The 17138-nt window shown below is 35.2% G+C and overlaps 1 long non-coding RNA gene across 5 annotated transcripts in view; it reads left to right on the top strand.

Moving 5' to 3' along the window:
• The window catches only part of LOC148115107 (uncharacterized), a 197644-nt gene that overhangs the window by 1719 nt on the left and 178787 nt on the right, over positions 1-17138 (top strand). The window lies entirely within an intron of this gene.

Genomic DNA, 17138 nt, shown 5'->3' with positions numbered 1-17138 from the left:
CGCAGTGGAAAAATCGCTTTATTTAGATAGGTTGCGACCAGGCTTTTTTTTTCTTAAATTCGATTGTCATGCTTTTTCAGTCGCTAACACTGAAGCAAATGACATCATCTGCTTTCTCCCTCTCTCTCTCTCTCTCTCTCCCCCTCTCTCTCTTTCTTTCAGCCACTGACACTGAGGCAGATGACAAAATAAAATTATAAAAAAAGATCCTGGATATAATACTGTCCATAACTGTCTGTGCCAGGCCCTTAGGTTTGGTTTATCACTAGCTAAGCTAGCGGTGGCATGCACTTTAAAAATACTGCATTTTACACCCTTGATTTAATGCCACTGAGATACAAATATTAATGCTTGTTCAATTAGAGAATGCTTCATTGTTTAGGGCAAGACAAAAATCTTTTCCTTTTTGGAAAAGGTGGGGGGAGGTGTAGCAATGGGCTTTCTGCAGTGTGCTGGAAACTGCATTGTCCAAATTGTGTGAGAGCAGAACAAAAAATTGATTCAAATTAAAGTAAAAAATAATTTTCATATAAAGAAATGACACATATTTAATAATTCTCCTTTTTGCCCAAATTATACTTTGGTGGAAACCTGACAAAGGGGGATTTGGGGATGCCCCCAGACTTAGGCTGCAGGGCTGTGACTTTTAGGCCATAGGTTTGACATAGCTGGTGTAGCCCCTGCAGACTTCCACTAGCTGTACCTCCCTGATATATATATTTACACTATTAGATTTCTGCCCCGACCTGCAAATGATTGTGACCCAGAATTCTGGGAATCAGCAAAGAGTAGGTTTTAGGAAGGGAGAAATTTTTGCGGTGTCTTAACTAAAATTTATATTCCACAAAATGTTTGTATTATACTGTGTTGTGTGATATGACATTGCAATGACATTTAAGATATTGAAAAGAGCATGATACAGTAAGAAAGATGGAATGGGGGATAAGATATTTTTTTTAAAAGTGATTAGTCCAGTTCATGAAAGTTACTGTAATCCATGCAAGCTAATCAAGGCTGTGATATGTTGCAAGAATGCAAATTAAATATCAGTGACCAAAATTGCAATGTGACTATAGACCAACGAAAATGTCATATATTACTGTTGATTAGCATTTTCTTCTCATTTTTCTCTTAAAAAAGCATGTTAAAATCAACAGTTGGGTTCAGGATTTTTAAAATCGCGTTAGAGCCGATAATATTGGAACCATTTAGTAAGTTTAACATACAGATATATCATTTTAAAGGTTTGACCTATTGTCATATTTCTGATTGTACTGGTTTATAAAATATACATTCAGACACTATATATTTCAATTATTAATATTTCTTTGGAAATTAAAATCCCAGAATAGAACAGATTAATTAATGGCAGATTTTTTCACTTCTGTAACTACTGCAACAGTCTACCAAATGATCAAAAGATTCACATGATAAGGGCACTCCTAATGGGTCAAGAGAAGCCAAACAGTGAAACAAGAGCATTTTCGTTAAGTAATTGAATTTCTGACTTGGATCCAGTTTCCTGAAATTCTATTCTGCAACAGCCCTAAAGTTGATCATCTGCTACAGTTTTGTCTTTTTTTTTCCAGCATGTTCACATAAATAATTCATTTTAACAGATTCCAGAGAGAATATAATGCTAAGCACATTTGCTGCTTGTTTTTTGTTTTTATTCAGTTCTTTGTATCAAACATTCAACTGAGAATATTTTCATTATATATATACTTTCTTTGAACTTCACCCTACCTCTTGTTCAATGTTATCTTACTTGGTCCATTAGGCTGCAAGCTGGAATGTTTTGTTTTCTAGTATACTCTAATACATTATATTGGTGACATATTTTGTTCAAATAAATTCTTTTTTAAAAACTTACATTATGATTTATTATATCTGCTTAAGATTGTACATTTTCAAATATGATTCAGAAGAAGTGCTTGGACCTTTCATGAGTACAAGCATAGCATCTCTCTGCTATTTGTTAAAGACAACGTATTTTTTTCAAGCTTTTTCATGAACCTGAAAAAAATGCTGCTGCTTTAGAGTCAGATTCATAAAGCAATCACATCTTTTATTCAGACTCATCCAAAAGCATTCACATGAGGTCCAGCAGCTATTTCAACTCATTATGCAATAAATATTTAACTTGAATTGAAACCATTATGTTCAGAATCGATTAAAAATATAATTGCATATAACAATGTTATAATAATATTAAAATAAAGGTATTTTTGTAGTTGTTCAGCTATTTGGACAGATTTTTATAATCCAAGAAACTGTAGTTTCATAGTACAATAATCCAGGTTTGTAATGTCTTTAGAGCTGCAACTCACAGCATATTTCCTTGGAATTAACTTTTATTTAAGCTACTAACATTTAATTCTAAATAGATGCAATTAGAATCCAATTTCCTGCTGTATTATTGTAAAATACAAGTTGATTGAAGCAGATGCCTTGTTTAATCAATGGACAGTATTTTTTTAAAAAATGTGCTGTATTTTATATTACCAAAACAAAGTAAAAGAAAAAAACTAAACTTCTTATTATTCTGAATTCTTAAGTAATCTGTGTATAGTTCAAGTCATAATGCTTTCAAATCAATGTAGTTCTACATTGAAGGAGCAATTTGTTACATTGATGTATGGGATCAATATTTCCTGATTCAAAAAGGATTAATGAATTTTTGATTTTGTTATTGCTTACTACTTTTTCTTTGAAATAAAGCTTAACAAACAATTGTCTTTGGCTTTACTTTCAATTATATTTTAAGTTCACTCCCTCGGAGAAATTGAAATCCATATCCATAACTTCCATATGTAATTAAGTAAGCATGTATATGATTGCTTTACATTAACATGACTTATAAGAGCAAAACTCAACAGATGGTTCTGAGGAAGCCTCCATTTTAATTTCACACCAAATATAAGAGTTAGTAAATCTTCTAGTGATTTGTTAACATCCTATGCTTTCAAACCTTCATAAATAATTTTGTTGCTAACTTCTGGAATATTATATGCATTTGAGGATAACTCATCAAGACAACAAGGACTAAATGGGCCAGTATATAACACAAAAGTCATTCATTTTCTGCACTTTTTAAACAGCACATTTAAAATCATTTAAGTTGTTTTAATTATGTCTGTGGAGATTCTCAGTCATCAAGGTCATGGTTATCTGAAAAGGTGCTTTTCAAAAGGCAACTGGATTTTGATTTTTCTTGAAGACAGTTCACTTGTCACCCAAGAAGCTTTTTCAGTTCTAACTAAAGAGCTGTTTTAATTATCTAGCAATTATCTAGCAATTGGTTTTGAACAAGAAACTAACACTACAATTCCTTGTGATGTATATAATCAATACCTACAATCACACATATAGTACATGGCATTCCAATAGACTTAGTGCAGTTTTAAGCCACTAACACTTAAAATTACAGTAAGGCATTTGGGACATCCTGAATTATTTGAGATTTATATCCCACTTTTTCTTCAGGAGCTTATAGTGGAGTATAGATGCAATCCTTTGCTTTTTCCCCACAGGAGTGTGTGTGTGTGTGTGTGTGTGTGTGTAAAATCATTGGAGTAGGAATTGTTCTCAGCTACCCACAGAAACTCACTTCTGGATGACTTGGGCTCATTATATTATGGTGAATGAAGAGGGTTCCATATCAATATTCCCAAATTGATTTTATGTAGTCTGACTTATTGTTTTCAACAACAGTTAAAAAATGTTTTAAATAATTACAAAGTATCCATAGTGATACTTATTGTATAAGTTGTAGAAGAGTATATTACAGTTGCATTCTTAAAGAGAAAATGTTTTATGTTTGTATGGAATAACTGCCAATTGTTCTAGACTATAAAAATAGAACCTAAGGAAAAATAATGTTTAATATTTGCAGATGAACAAGTCAAGGAAGATTGACCAGATACTGCCACCTAGATAGAAAGCCAATGGTCTGATCATTGGTAGGTAGTACAACAAGTAATTACAACAAGTAATTTAATGAAGACAGTTCTACTAAGGTGCAAAAGACAAGCAAAATATAACTAAATATTGTTCTCTAGAGCTATTTTTTCATTACAGCCTGCTTGTTCCACCCCTTCGTCATCTGGTAGAATAAAGCAGAGGAATAGTTTTGAGCAAAAAGGGCAGCAAAATTGTCAGGAACCAGATTCCTGATGTCCAGGCCTCTTGATCTGATTTTTATTCTTTTCTTTCTTTCTTTCTTTTTTTTTAAAAAGGCAACATTATTTAGCAACTGTCCTATTTTTTTTCCTGCCCCATTCCCTTTACATACATACACATAGAAATACACACTTTTTCCAGATCCCAATTTATCAACTTGGAAAAGAGCTTTCAAAGGCTTCCCAAGTTGAGTTGAGATTCAACTCATATTTTGAGTTTAAACTCTGAAGGTAGATATTCAATACTTTTTTTAAAATTGCAGGCTAGCTCCACTGAGCTGAGCCTGATAACTTTGATGCAATAAAATTGAATTTAGCTTGTTGGAAGAAAAAGAAAGAATGCTTGTTTTCCTTTTTCAACCTTTTGTTTTGCATTGCTATTTCCATGATCTTCATCACATAATTATTTCAGTTTGACATAAATCATAAAAATGTTCCAACCCCTTAAAAGGCTCCAGAGATTTAGGAAGAATGAATATGTATATTCCTGCTCAATTGGCACTAGAAAATGTCAACTAGACAGTAATGGATGATGGATCTAAGAGAGAGAATGATCCACTTGTTCAGCATTTTGAAAGCAGGGCCTTCAAAGCTATACTTTCCCAAGCCCCACAGTCTTCACCAATTCTTTTAACTTTGTTGCTTGTATGAGAAAAGCTTAATTTAAAAAATTGAATGGTGGAAGATTCGTGTTCTCATGGACATTGACATAAACTAGAGGTTCCATGAAAATGAGGCATGTTGTGACAAAATAACTTATTTATTTATTTACTTACTTATTGAAATTTATTAGCTGCCCAACTCCAGTGGAATCTGGGTGGCACACAAAATTAAAAATAAAACAAAACATAAAAACACTGAGAAAAACATAAGCAAAGCCCCTTATGAATTTGCATGTAATGTCACAATGCAAGTACATAATAGCTGCCCTTTGGTTCACTATCACACAATGTACATTTGCCTTTTGTCCCCATTTTGCAGATGCCTGTGCCTCATATCTGATGCTGCACCATCTCTTTTCCAAACCAGTGTAATTGGAAATGATTTTAGTCATTCCCCATCCCTTTTATCTGGAGAGCTTGGGGGGAAATGGACTACAACACCTGCACACGTTATGTGTCTGAAGTTTCAGGAGAGTCAGAATCAATTTAGTCCACTTCAGTTTAAAACCTGCTGAATGTTTCCACTTCACTGCATATTCCCAGTTACATGCCCTAATCTTGTATATACTACAAAACGACATAGCCTCTCATGTGGATTAAATATCTAGTAGCAGTTTTATGCATAAAATGAATATGTAACCTTGAAGAACTTGGATGAGATTAATCTAGTCAACTATTTTCTTTAGGGCCAAATAAAATATTTCCTCCATACTTCACCTGAGAAGCAAAAGGAGTCCATTAAACCAAGATTGTTGACTGACACCTTGCAACACTGCTTTGAGTAATGTAGGCTCTCATCATGCAGGGGACAGAATTGTTAGTCCTTGTTCAACAATAAACTGCCAAATTGCCTTGAGTCCAATCATGGATTGCAAAAAATCATATTCATTTCTAAACATATTTATTTAATGAATATTAAGTAAGTACATAAAATGCTACATTTGATTGCATCAAATAGTTTTTTGAAAGCAATCTTAAGCAAGTATAAATAATGTATATGAAATTTACTTGTTTTTAACAAAGAAGCAAGCTAATGGAACTACTGCAGTAATAATATCAAACTGTGTTTAATAGTAATAATTTCTAGTCTGAAACATCTGGCTGACTGTGCCATGAACCATAATAATAACCCCCAATAAGACACTATCGTGATGGGGTTGTGGGGCTTCTGTACCCTGAGGAAGATGAAAGATATGCCGGAGGTTCAGCCATACTGAACAGGTCTTATCACCGAGTCAAAGAGTGTTTCTCCCATAAATAATATGGTGAGATATAAATTTGAGAAACCTCTACGTGCTCAGTCATCATCCGGTTCAACAAGACTGCACTAATTGTTGGAGTTCCAAGATGTCTGGTGAAAAATGGGCTACAAGGTTCAGGACTTCTTTGCTGAACAACCAGCGCCTGCAGCTGCCGAAGATGTTTATCTGTCACAAATATACAGAGCTAGAAAACAAAGAAATAATGATCTATTATTACATATCAAGGCCAACAGGAAGAGGATGTTTGAAACGAATGCACCAATTCTGAAAAGAACATCCAAAAGCAGAATTAACAAAACAGGCGAGCAGATCAGTGTTGATTTGTATTATGAAATAAAGTATTCACAGAAGCAGGCTTGAAAGAATTGCAAGGCCTATCCAGGGCAAAGAAATCAAAGCCTTGCCAGAAGTAACTCAGACTTTAGAGGCAAACCAGGGGGAATTGGCAGTAGAGGAAGCCAGCACAGCTATTGAATTGTTTTCATTCCACAGCCAGGCACCCTCCTGTGCCTCAGAAAGAACAAAGCTCTTTAACTAAAGAAGTAGCAGAATTGAAACAAAGAATAACTGAGCATCTAGAACAGCATGAAAACCATAAAATAAGATTAGGATTAGGGTTAAGGTACCTAATCCAAGGGTACCCTAACCCTAACCCTAACTGCAACCTTAAACACTCAAAGAGCCATTTGGACCTGTTTCCCACAGAAAAGAAAACACCCGGAGCTACAAAACCTTCCCGTGCCTGACTATTTCTTAAGCGGCTACAAAACTAGCATATGTAGTTGAATTAAACGTTCTGTTTTCTTCTTAAACTTTTCTTTTCTTGGATTTATCCATGGTTGGTTTACCAGGGGTTGAAAAGCTTAATAAATCGTGTGCTGGGGAGTGTTGCACGTGGGCGGTTGTGACACATATTTTGAGTGACAGGGAGCCACAGCAGAGGGGTGAAAGAGCCACATGCGGCTCCAGAGCCACAGGTTGCTGACCTTGCCCTAACCCTAACCCAAAGAAACAGCTAGCACAAGCATTAAAATATGCCAATAGTGTAATATCAAATCTAAGCACTGCAAGAAATAAACCAGCTAAGGTACAGCACAGCTGTAGTTATAACTGAATACCTGAATATCACCACTGCTGCTTGTCATTGCACAGATTCCTTTATTAATAATACTGAATAATTCAGGCCACGGCTATCAAACATCAAAAACATCTGCTAGCCTACTCCATTATCTTTACATGGATGATCTGAAACTGTATGGAAAATAGAATCTGAAATACTAAACACTGCTAAACACTGTCCATATATACAACCAAGATATTACAGTGGAGTTTGGACTGGATAAATGAGCCACAGGGGAAAAATAAAATAGTGACAACTGAAGGAATCAAGATGCCCTATTGAAATAACCTCAAAAGTCTGGGTAAAGATGTTCCCTACAAATACCTGGACATCCATCATGCTGACAACATCAAGAACACTAAAGTCAAGAATAAGGCTAGAAATGAATACATTATGAGACTTAAAAAGACTTAAAACTTAAACTTAAAAAAGGAAATATTCACAATTAACATCTGAACTAAAAGCCTTGGAGAAGAATACCAGAAAATAATAATGGGTCATGCCCTTAATCCATGTAGCAATGTTGTCAGACGCTACTTATCAAGGAAATAGATGGGTGTAGAATGTTGCCAGTACACCAGAGATTTGAAGAAGAAAAAGGAGCATTGGAAGACAGTGAAGAAGATGCACTGCAGCTAGTATACCATGAAGGTTTATTGCATACTGGAGAGACTGAAGTGGCCTAGAAGAAAGATCAAATGAAAGACAGAAAAGAGACATAAGAAGACAAAGTATTACATGGCCAGAACATTAAAAAAAAAAATAGCAAGCAAAGCAAATAATAACAAGTCTTGGCAATGGCTAAGAGTAGGAAAGTTGCAGAAAGAAACAGAGGAGCTACTGTATTTCTGGCTGCACAAGACGAAGCCTTATGAACAAATGCATACAAAGTCAGAATTGAGAAGGCAGCAACAGGAAAAAAAACACGTCTGCAAAAAAGCTGAAAAAAACAATGGATCACCTAGTTAGCTTCCGCATGAAGATTGTACAGACTGGCTAGAAACAATAGCATGAAAAATAGCTACAATGGTGCATTGAAAGAACTGGTGGGACTATAAAATAATAGCAAATGAAGAAGCTAAATTACTTTGGGACTTTAAAATTCAAACAGGTAAAGCACCTAACACATAACATCCCAGATTTTACAATTGTTGATAAGAAGGACAAAAAAGTCTGGATAGTGTATGTAGCAATACCTGGAGAATAGAAAATGAAGCAGAATAGAAAAATGAAGAAAAATCACAAAATACAAAGACCTGGAAATGGAAATAGAACAATTGTGGCAAAAGAAAGCAAAGGTAAGACTAATAATATTGGTGTCTTGGATGCAAAACATCTGGAGCACCAGTTAAACAACATTGGTATTGACAAAATCAAAATCAGTCAATTGCAAAAGGCAGCTTTCCTTGGAGCAACTTAGAGCCTGTAAGAATTCTATATCTTTAATACCATAAAACAACAACCCAATTTCACGTCCTTGGGGAAGGACTATGTTTGTGGATAAAAAGCCAAAATCAAGTATAAACAACTGGCTAACTGTACAACCAAACATAACAATAAATAAAATACAAAATAATAATAATAACAAAAGTAGTAAAAGTAAAACTATATTATACTTCCATGGACTAGAAAAATACAGTATTCAAATTCTTTGGTGCAAGACTTGTACTGAAGCAAGAAAAAAACCACATAAATTTGTAGACATCACTATCATATTATGGAAGTCTTAGAAGCAAGAGTTCTGGCATATTTCCAGTCTTGGCTGAAAAGATTAAAATTACAAAAGGTTCTTCAAGGCAAAGGCAGAAAATAAGAAATATCAATTGTGTTTGAAGCTATAGCAACAGCAAGCCTGCAATTTCCAGAGCCATTTGTATTTAACTGAAGACAGATAAGACTAAATATATTAACCAGAATTTTTAGAGACTGATTTGGAATGCATATTAGAAAGAGTGTCAGTTGAAATAATATTTAAAATATTCTATAACTGTGCAAATATTTAAAGAGGATATCTTAGTTATAAATGATATTTTGTGAGACTTCTACCTCTTCATATAATGATTTATGATAAGAAATCTGACTGGCATTTATTTCTGCCTTATTTCTTCTGAGATAGCAGTAGTGTATCATCATCAAGCTTTTTCTGATTTTCGGCTAAGGTCTACTGGCACATCTCTCCTCCTACAATACCTTCATTGTTTGTATTAGTTCTATAAAACTGAAATACAGCATACTATTTATGATTCTTATTTGGAAACTGACATTATAAAAACATACATTAGAGTTATAAAAGGATTTATAAAAATAAATGCCTATTTTCAATGTATGCTCCTTTGCAATTTGTCTAATTCCTGGGCCCGCTTAAGTAACAGCATCTATGTATGCTAACAGATTTGGGAGGGGCAACTTCTAACGTTGTAAACCTGTCACAGCTCCTGGGTTTGTATATATTCTTTATAACATTATGCTTTGAATATGAAAACAGCCTTGAATGCATTATCTACATTATACAGTAGTTGAGATTAAGGACAGTAAATGTAGTCCTTGGTTTACAATCATTCATTTAGCAACCATTCTAAGTTACAGTAGCACTGAAAAAAGTGACTTACAACGGAGCCTCACACTTATGATTGTCACAACTTCCCAAAGGTCGCATGACCAAATCCAGGTGCTTGGCAACCAGCATTTGTTTATGACTGTTGCAGTCAGGTGATGCCATTTGCGACTTTCTCAGCTGGATTCCAACAAGCCAAGTCAATGGACAAAGCTGAATTCGCTTAAGAACCATGTGATTCATTTAACTGAAGTTATTCACTTTATAACCATTGGGGAAAAAAGGCATATAAAATCACAAAATCATACATGAATCACTTAATAACCACCTTGAAATTTTGATCCCAATTGTGGTTATAATTAAAGGACTATGCATTTTTCCCCCCTTCCATTTAATCGTGTCTGATTCTTGGAGGCTGCCTGGACAAGTGTTTGCAGTTTTCTTGGCAGGTTTTTTTTTTTTTTAGCAATAGCAATAAAACTTAGACTTATATACTGCTTCACAGTGCTTTTACAGCCCTCTTTAAGCGGTTTACAGAGTCAGCATATTTTCTCCAACAATCTGGGTCTTCATTTTACCCACCTTGGAAGGATGGAAGGCTAAATCAACCTTGAGCCTGGTGAGATTCGAATTGCCAAACTTCTGGCAGCCGGCAGTCAGCAAAAGTAGCCTGCAGTTCTGCATTCTAACCACTGTGCCACCACACCTCCTTTTAGAAGTGATTTGCCATTGTTTTCTTCCTAGACGTAAAAGAAAGTGACTAGCCCAAGATCACCCAGCTGGCTTTGGGCCTAAGATGGAGCTAGAATTCAAGGTCTCCCCATTTCCAGCCTAAAGCCTTACCTTCACAACCAAACTGGCTATAGGACTAGCATATTTAAACTGTAGCACTCTATTTATATACCAAAGGCGACTTCAGTATAAGAAAATGATGCCATTAAATAATGAATTGATATATTTTGTCTCATCCTGTCTTTTGGCTATTAGTTCATGATAATGTTATTTAGAAGAACAAAGCCTGCAGTGTTCTATGTAAGTGTCAGAGCTGTCAACTTCAAGAGATGACACTGTTAAATGATTGTCAGTTTAGAAGTAGTTTCTAGCATTTGCTCAGGCTCATTACTAATTCAACATAGTCATTTTAGCTCTGATATGTTCTATCTTGCATGATTCAAAGAGAAATAGATTTTTAATAATTTGTGGCATAATACGAACTTCTGCATTTAAAAGGTTACATTTTAGTGCTTGAAGTATAAATACAGGTTTATACTTAATAGGACATTTTTAAAAGTGCATATATATTTAAGGCTCAGCTAAATTTATTCAGAGCAAGAATAACTACTATCCTTACCTACATATTTTTAAAACTATTTGTTTAAAACCCCAATAACTAGCTAGTTCATATGAAGAATAATCATTCAAAAGATAAAAGAAATACTATAGTACTTTTTATTTACTGTAGCTCAATGGTCTGTTTTGTTCAAATAGTGATTTGATTATATTGTCTTTACTATTTTTTTATGAATGTAATTAAAGTTGACATTTATTAACTATCATTATTTATTGACACAAAAATGTTGAGAAGCCCCACTCTAGTGGATGTCCTTATTAGGACCTTGATGGGGTTCTGCACGCTCTTGATCTTATTAGACCTTCTGGATGTATTTGATACACAATAATCTTCAGGACCCCAATTAAGGTTGGGAATTAAAACACTGTATTGGGAACACTGTTCCTACTTCAGTTCAGCAGCTCCATGCTGTAGTAGTTGGGAGAGAGGTCAGCCTAGTACAGTGTTGGCGAACCTTTTTGGCACCGAGTGCCGAAATGGGAGCACCAGAAACCGGAAGAGCAGCTCTCTGATGTACATGTGTGGGAGCTCCGGAAACACATGTACACCGGCCACCTGGCCTTCCAGTTTCTGGCGCACATACACGCACAAAGACCAGCTGGCTGGCGCACAAGTGTACACCAAAAACCAGAAGCTCAGCTTCCTGGCACACACGTGCACGCCGGGGAGCTGCTCTTCCAGTTTCCGGCACTCCCGCACACACAAAGACCACCTGGCTGGCATGCATGTGCACACTGGAACCCAAAAGAGCAATGGGCGATGCTGCCGTGCCTGCGTACCACTTCCGGCACACATGCCACAGGCTAGTAGCTTCTTACTTGTGGAATTTCATAGAAGTTGTCCCTTGTAGAGGGCATGGGGATGGCCTTGAAGGACAGGATGAAGAGCCACTAGCAAGGCAACAGTTAGATAAGCAGGACTTGAATTTGTTCCAAGAAACTAATTTGAGAAAGTACCCCAGATAGGCCTTATCCTTGATCTTGGAGTGGTAGAGCTGTTAGTTTTCTACTTTTTGATCTTTAATATATATGGAAAGATCTGGCAGTCCAGGAGGTACCACCATCAATATGCTAATAGTCCTCAACTTTATATTTCCACACTAGATCCATCTGGAAATCTTGTCCTGCTATTCAAAGCGTGGATGGATGGGATCTGGATGGGACAAATCAGGCTGAAGTCATATCCTATTAAGATACAATTACCATTCATTGCAGGTCTCTGCAGACTTCAAAGTTTCTCAAGAGGGTGCCATGTCTGCAATTTGAGGGTCCTCCTGGATTCAAGGCTATTACTGAATGGGCATGCGAAAGCTCTACAGTAACCAAAGGACCTTTATCCAGCTTCAGCTGGTATATGTGACCCTTCCTGGAGTAGAAGGATATGACTACAGTGTTCTTATTATGAGATTAGTCTTCTGCAGTGCACCATATAAGGGCTGCATTGGAAGAGCATTTAGAAATTACAGTTGGTTCAAAATAAAGAAGCTCACATACAGATTGACATCGGTCACTTTAATCAAATTCCATCTATTTGATAACCACCTGTGATGGTTATCAGGTTTTTGGGTGCAGTTTGAAATGTCCATCAATTTCTTTATAATTTTCTACCTTGCTGATAGTAGACCAGTCCAAGGAGATTCTCCAGCAGTGTGGCCTTTTACATTTAACTAATGCTTGGATCAGTGGTGAAATCCATTTTTTTTTTACTACCGGTTCTGTGAGCGTGGCTTGATAGGTGTGGTGTGGTGGGCATTGCAGGGGAAGGATACTGTAAAATCTTCATTCCCACCCCACTCCAAGGGAAGGATACTGCAAAATCCTCATTCCTCCCCACTCCTGGGGGAAGGATACTGCAAAATCTCCATTCCCACCCCACTCTGGGGCCAGACAGAGGTGGTATTTGCCGGTTCTCCGAACTGCTCAAAATTTCTGCTATCAGTTCTCCAGAACCTATCAGAACCTGCTGGATTTCACCCCTGGCTTGGCTTCCCACATGTACTATGGCATGTACTATGGCAATACATTACAACATCCTAGGTTCATGGGAAAAATTCAGTGCATATGAAGGCCAACACCAGCTAAAAAACTGACAGTTGTGACTTTACATTTTTGTGTATATAATGCTAATATAATCCAGTTTATTAAAGATGATCTACTAAAATAAGTAAATCCAAATGCATATCTCATAGTGTGTGTGTGTAGATTTTTTTTTATTAACCTCATAAAAATAGGCTATAGTTTTTGCTCCAAAGCAGAGTTCTAGTTACCAGAGTTGGATAAATCATCAAAGGTTCACAGAGAGATTTTTATCATCTCAGGAGAAAATTGAGTATTAATTAATAGATATGTATGCCAAATATAAACTTATTTATATCAGTCTAGGAAATGCACAGTCATGCCTACAAAAACACTTACAAACAGAAGAAATAATATGTTTTAAAATATATTGGGCAAAAAGGAAAAGATAAGAGTTCAATATAGGATTGATAAATTATTAATATTAATTAGGAAAATAGCCTGAAAGAATCTTTCTTTGCTCTTCGGAAAAAGAACTCTTTTACTGTAAAATATAAAGACAGCAATGGAGAATCTAGACAAAACTTTCTTAAGCTATTCTGATTTCTAAAAACATTTGCTCACCTTGATTGTGATCTGCTAATATAATATAATAAATATATTATATATATTTATTATATATATTATATATATATCAGAGGTCGGTTGCCTCCGGTTCTGACCAGTTTGCAAGAACCGCTAGTAAAACCGGTGGGAGGCCCCGATCTGTGCATACGATCCTGTTGCAAACCGGTAGTAAAGGTAAGTAGAACCCACCCCTGATATATATATTTAACTTAATTATCTCAACTATTATCCAAACCCTATTATCTTGTTGCAGTAGTTAAGTCAAGAAAAAAATAGATTTTAAAAGAAAAACAACATTAAAGAGGGAAACAGAAGTTGAAGTTATCAACATCTTGTGATTACTTTACTAAGCCTTAGTTCATATGTCTCCATGCTTACTGTGTATTTTGCTCTAATCATTAACCAGACACAAGAACAGTATTTTTCATTTGGTAATGGCCCCATAACGTATTTTGAAGAAAAATAGAAGGAAAAGTTATTTTGCCTGAGTGTACTGTTGTATATAAAGTACTATATAATAATACTGACTTTTAATGATTTCTTGAAGCTTTCATTGTGGTTTACAAGGGAGGTTGAAAATTGCTTTACCAGAACATTGTAGTTCAGCTCATTCTTCTCACCGTGGCTTCTCACCGTGGCATCAATTGCATGTCAGAATATATTTCTAAATATTAAATTACTTGCCTGCCTATAAAAACAGTATTTGTGTGGCATTTCTATCAAACTTTAGTCTATCCTTGAGCAATGCTGCAGAACTAACAATGTGAAATGTTCAGTTGGCATAAATTCGATACATTCAACAATACATTTAAACATGGATAAATAAGTAATAGCTGTTATGAAGCCATAATTCCCACCTTTAGCCTCAAACTTCTCTATTCAGAGGCAGGACACGTGAAGATGCTGTACAGAGCTAAAGAAAATCAGGCTGTACAGTAGAAGGGATGAAGGAAATGCATTATTCCAAATGTGTCTATTTAAAATAAGTATCAATATTAAAGTTTAAGGAGCGTGGGGGAAAAGCATGCATTTTTCAAATTGTAATTTGATTTCTCTCCCCAAATATCCTAAACTTTTTAATAAATAAATATTTGCAACTTTTATATCAAGAGTAAAGAATGTCATATCCATGAGATTCTGGATATCCATGGTTTTATTTCTGTTAGATTCTGTTACTTAAAATGAGATTAAAAGGGAAACTGACCAGCCTCCAGCATATTGCATCCTTATTATGAATGTTATTTACAGTAATGGATCCCATAGGTAACTTTAGGAAATAAAAACTGGCTTTAGCCATAGGTCTTTTAAGCAAATTTGCCTAACTTTTCAGAAAACAGGCTTTGTTTCCACTGCCAGTATGTCTGAGAATTTTGAGGCATTGCCAGTTCATTGAAAGAAGGAATAAGCATATATTTATAATGCCTGACAAATGTAAGATTTATATGGGCATGTAATTTTGGGAGTTACTTTGCAAAGCTTCCTAAAGTCTCTGTGGAAACTGTTGATATCCCAAAATAGCATTCAACAAGGAATTTGATCTGCCTATCTCCTGATTTTAATTGAAGATTTAAAAAAAAAAATGCCTCCAAGTATTTAGTACCAAAAAACAAAATGATCAATTACAAGAATTAATAAAAACATTGAAATTAATGGAAAGGAAGGAAGGAAGGAAAGACCATAAAATTTAACAAGATTGTTAAAGATGTTCTTCTTGATTATATTGACAAATCACAAATATCAGCAATCAGCAATTCATTGCTATAAGTCAAATATAGATTCATCACCCAATAATTATTATTTTGACCCTACCCCTTCTACAAATAGTCCATAGTTCGTAACGTTTTGACAAATCCATATACTAAAAATATAGATAAATAGAATATATACTGCCTATCTGTATAATTTGAGAAATTCTTGATCAAAAGTCATGTTTACAGTCCTATGGATATCTAGCCCAATTATTCCAATAATAGAACAAACCCAAATTCTCTTATAATTGTGTTTTCAACAGCAAGTTGGTTGTATTCAGTACTCACTAATTCTCTGAGGTGTTCAATATGCACAAAGGAACTAATGACCATGGAAATAAATAGGCTTCAAATAACTTTAACTGAATAAACTGCCAAGAAGTACAAGAAGTACTGTTATGTAAATCATGCTCCCTTTTAAAAATAGCCATGTTTTGAAAAGTCCTAATTATCTCCAAATAGATTTATTGGCTATTTTTATAATCTCAGATTATCCCACAATGTAAACTTTACAATTATAATCTTAGTTATATCGTCAACCAATAGTTTCCATTTAAGTCTTGTAGCATTAAGAACAAGTGTTGAATCCAATACACGAACACTGAAGGATCTAATAATTTCCAGAGTTTCTCTGGGGTCAATAATAGATTTTAAATGGAAACAAAAGAGGCAATGAATGTTATAGTTCCTTATTCCACCTGATAACCAAAGTAATATACATGAGAGTCAAATCATCCATAGGAACCAATGCTTTATTTAAAATGATGGAAGGAACATTTTGGAAATATTATAGAAATCCTGTTTCTTTCATATAGGTATATAATGTTTCAATGTCTGTATAAATAGGTATAGATTACACTAGCAGCCCCCAACCTTTTGGGCACCAGGGACCATTTCCATGGAGAGAGGTTTTTCCGCGGACCGGAGGGGGTATGGTTTCATGCATTGCCTGCATCCCATGGATGGGGCTTTGCTTGTTTGCATGGCCCAGTTTCTGCCATGCCACAGTCCAGTTTTGGTCCATGAACCGGGGCTTGGGAGTTGGGGACCCCTGCCTTACAGCACAATGCACATCATTTAACCTCCTCTGATAAATCTGTTTTCCCCAGCATCTAATTATGATTTGCATAGTGAGCATTTTGAAGGATACCCCATCAGAGAAGAACAGTAGCCTATACATTTTATATGAATACTAAACTGTTGGCTAGATGTTTATATATTTGTGACAGAATCAATGATAGAATGAAATATACTGCTTGAGAATGTTTTTAGAATCCTTATTCTAAGATATATAAAGGAATCAGCACACAATGTAAAACTCCAGTCCTGATATCAAAATTATTATTGTGACTCACTTGCATCAGCTATGACTTGCAGCAATGTACCATACACAGTAATGAATAGAGTAGACTACAGCATTATATCACACTCACATTTTAATTAATGATATTAAGAATGGAAGTTTTTTATTTATTTATGAGAGAGTGGCATATTTAAATGAAAGTTATTACAAGGTTATTAATTTAAACCAAACTACACCTGATACAGTATATAATAACATGTGTTTTGTGGGTTAAGTAGAACACGTCATTCCAGGCAAAAAAAAGACAACTCAAAA

Source organism: Pantherophis guttatus, chromosome 2, assembly GCF_059756535.1.
Source record: "Pantherophis guttatus breed Tessera chromosome 2, ASM5975653v1, whole genome shotgun sequence".
Classification (NCBI taxonomy): domain Eukaryota; kingdom Metazoa; phylum Chordata; class Lepidosauria; order Squamata; family Colubridae; genus Pantherophis; species Pantherophis guttatus.
The sequence above is the reverse complement of the archived record's forward strand: the minus strand, read 5'-3'. Positions and strand labels throughout refer to the sequence as shown.